This window comes from Dama dama, chromosome 27 (assembly GCF_033118175.1).
Source record: "Dama dama isolate Ldn47 chromosome 27, ASM3311817v1, whole genome shotgun sequence".
Taxonomy (NCBI): domain Eukaryota; kingdom Metazoa; phylum Chordata; class Mammalia; order Artiodactyla; family Cervidae; genus Dama; species Dama dama.
The window spans coordinates 56,572,283-56,576,319 of record NC_083707.1 but is presented as its reverse complement, the minus strand read 5'-3'; positions in this window follow the sequence as shown (position 1 = coordinate 56,576,319).

Here is a 4,037-nt window from a genome sequence, read left to right as displayed (position 1 = left end):
TACTGGTTGCAGGAAAAATAAGATGAATAAATAAAGGAATAGAAAGTAATTTTTATTTTGTTTACCTTTTTGGCTGCTCTGTACAGCCTGCGGGATCTTAGTTCTCTGATCAGGGATTGAACCCTTGCCCCTTGCAGTTAAGAAGCATGGATATTTAACCACGGGAGCAAGTCCCCAAAAGTAGTTCTTAAATGCCAATGTAAAGGATTGCTATTTGTATGGAAATTCACATATACTCTCCGATCTTTTCCAACAGAGGATGTGAATAAACGCTGAACTGTTGTCATAACGACCCTGGTTTGCGGTAGCAGGCTGAGCACAGAGAGTGTGGTGTAGTGCCTGTGTTCAAGCTTCAGCCTGGGGGCAGTAAATTGTCCTCATCAAGGGTGTGCAGCCTCAGCTGGTCAGGGGACATGGTTCCTGAGGGGTCTTATTCCTGGCAGCCACTGCTCACGTCTGAGCTTCAGCCATCCACATCTCAGTCCATGTCAGGCTCTGCTAATTAGCACACTTAAGCCAAAATTGACATCTTAATGGTGAAAATTGTAGCCTATCAACTACTAGGGGAAATGTGACCAATGGACTTTGGTGACTATTAAGATTAAAGGTATTAAGATAGATAGGTTGGAGAACCCCTCCTGCCCTCCCTTGCCTTCACAGAATGTAAGAATCCACGAAATTTCTCACCTGGACCCTGGGGGAATGCAAGGGAGGTCTGATTCCTAAAGGAATCTATGTCCCATTTCTGGTTTAGGAGGCTCATATGGAATCTGATGCTCACATGGAATCTGTATAAAGTTAGGATGAGTTACCGCTAAAGTTTTTTTTTTTTAATCTCTGTGGGTTAAGAAACAGGTCATCTTTACAGGGGCATCCCTAACCCTTTGTAACCGATGGGAGGGATAACGGATTTGGTGATGATAAAACCTGCCTTGCATCCTTTAAGAGGTAAGAAGTTGCTGTCTTACGAAGCAGAGCAACTTGACTATTCTTTATGAAACCACAATGGGAGGCAGCAGGGAGAAGAAGACTCAGACCTTTCCATGAAAAGAGAAAGAGGCCAGCTGAGACATGGTCAGTGAATGAAAGCAGTTTATTTGACATTAATTGCAGAATTTACAGCACTACCATTTAATGATAGGAATAAAAATAGAATCCAGTGTAAGTAATGTTGCAGACAAAACACAAGGGTGGGAAATGAGCAGAACTGAAAATGCAATTAACATTCAAAGAAATCTTCCAAAGTACTGGGCGCTTATCAAGGAGTGAGCAGCCCTGAGCATGGCATTGTTCTCCTCTTCCCCAGAATTTCAGGGCAGCCACCAAACATTCACCCTGTTGACCATCCCTGGAAAATCTTTCAGCACAGTCTGCCTTAACAGGTCTGAGATGGGGTAAAATCTGGGTAATAATATGCTTTGTCAGTATAGCTGAGGGTTAAAAGGAAATAATGTGAATTAACTAGTGTGTGATTTTGTTTTTTCAAAATGGAAGGGAATGCAAATTTTAGGATTGTGTTTTCCTGATTTTAGGTAGGAGAGGTGAGGTCTCCTACCTAAGATAAAAGAGGTCACTTTTACTTTGGCCGGAAGTAAAAGTTCAAAGTTTTCCTCTATGACTTTCTTGGGGATAATGGCTGTAAAAGCAAGGAGACAGAGCAAGAGGTTTGTATGTGACTCTCTGATCTCTTCTCTTAGAGTCTGGGTGGAGACCTAGCAAACGTACCTGGATTTCTACTAAAGGGCTGGATTTCTGGAAAAGCTGACGGAGAAGCCCCGTGACTGAGTGTGGGCCCTGATGGTATAGCCATTTGCCTGTGACTTAATGAGTCTTTTCTTCCCCTTCTAAAACTTTAAACAGAGCTGGGACAAATTCTTCTCTCTGTTCTTCCTTTTCCTTCTCTCATTTTAGTCACTTTCAAAGTCATACAGCAATCAAAAGCTTGGAAAGAAGGATTCAAGACCCACAGGCCAGCGTGCGAAATTAAAAGGCATTTTTAATACCCAATGTAACACCTCTGAGGTCATCAGGGCCCAAAGGGAGGAAAGAGCCCTAACTGATTTGATCTCAAGAAGAAAAACCGATGGAAGGTATTGGAACTTGTTCTCACTCACTTTGGTGGAAGGACAGTTTCTCTAGTAAGAGGTCATCGACCAAGTAAGAGTCTACAGCACCTGTGCCAGTAAAATATTAATTTGGGTAGAAATATTAGAATAAAGGATGAAAAAAACGGCCAGGCTTTTTCTCTGCGGTCCGGGGAAACACCTTCTTGGAGAAAAGCAAAGGATGAAGAAGGGAACTGCTGGGAATGTTGGTCAATTCCGAATCATCTTTATGAAGTTCTTTGGCATCTGAGACCAGAGGAGACTCAATGGCTCCAGGACTAAGCGAGTGAAAATAAGAGAAGGTGATTGGAGGTGTGGGTTGAAAGAGGAACCAACGCCAAGATTAAGTCTGTATCCTCTCAGCTCCTGCCTGCCAAACGCAGACGTTCTTTATCATTTTGTCAGTGGGAAGGTATCTTCTTGTTTCCGGAATTCCAATTTGCCAGGTATCTTATAACCTCTTGTGGGTTTCCCAGGTGGCGCTAGTGGTAAAGAACCTGCCTGCCAATGCAGGAGATGTAAGAGACGTGGGTTCGATCCCCGGGTGGGGAAGATCCCCTGGAGGAGGAAATGGAAACCCACTCCAGTATTCCTGCCTGGAGAACCTCATGGACCGAGCAGCCTGGTGGGCTACAGTCCATAGGGTCACAAAGAGTCGGACACGACTGAGTGAATTAACATGCACATTATAACCGTTCACGGTATGAAGTTTGCTGGCCACATTTAGGCTTGTGTAACGCAAAAAGACGTAGTAAAGAAGGGAAATAACATTCCAGCTTCAAGGAAGTATCTGATGACTGTATGACTACCTGTTCCACAGCTGGATGGGCTTTGAAGAGTTAACTCTGATGGCCACGTAGGTTTCCTGTCATAATCCGAAAAAATTTTTGCTACATAATAATCGGATTCTTTAGCTAAATGCCAAATTGGATCAAAGCAAGGGAGATGGAAGCTTCCCAGGTGGCACCAGTGGTAAAGAACCTGCCTGTTAAGGCAGGAGACTTGAGAGATGTGGGTTTGATCCCTGGGTTGGGAGGATTCCCTGGAAGAGAGCATGGCAACCCACTCCAGTATTCCTGCCTGGAGAATCCCATGGACAGGGAAGCCTGGCAGGCTATAGTCCACAGGGTTGCACAGAGTTGGACACAATTGAAGTGACTTAGCACGCGTGCAAGGGAGATGGGGGAGGCCCCCATGTGGTACAGACTTTTGAAGAGGACTTTCAAACAGAGATAAAAGTAGGCATTGATGGGCCATGTCCTTGGTTGGCTCCATAGCTGTGGTTCAGCATGTCCTCTAAGAAAAACCAGTAACACGGTCAACGTGCATGGTCCCCCGAGAGAGGGGCCAGGCAGAGAGGCAGCAGCATCTCCTTTCCTCTCGTCTATTTTCCAGATCAAAGAACTGGGGATAGCCAAAATACAAACTGGAAACAAAACAACAGAAAAATCCATTCATACCTTTCTTTGTTCTCCAAATAATTGTTGGTAAAATCTACAGATGGACTCGCTAAACCAGGGTGCAGAGGAAGGGGGGGCTCTGACTTAAACAAGCCCCGCTGCAGTGGAGGACCCGGACCCTCTGCAGCCCAGTGACGCTGCAGGTCAGGCCAACCAGATGGGCCACCCACAGCCCTGGCTGGTGGAGCCCCGCCTGAGGACAGGTGAGTGTCTGGTGGGCGACCAAGGATTCGGGATGGCTACTTTGTCTTCTGGCCTTTCCTGTGAGAACCAGGGTCTGCCTTCATGCTGGCATGTGCTTAAGGCCAAGGGACCTCAGAGAGGTGTTGAGGTCCAGAGAGTGAGGTTAGAAAGCTTGGACCAGCTCTCCTCAAAGCTGACAGTTATACAGATTTTGAGGAAATGGCAACCCACTCCAGTATGCTGGCCTGGAGAATTCCATGGACAGAGGAGCCTGGTGGGCTGCAGTCCA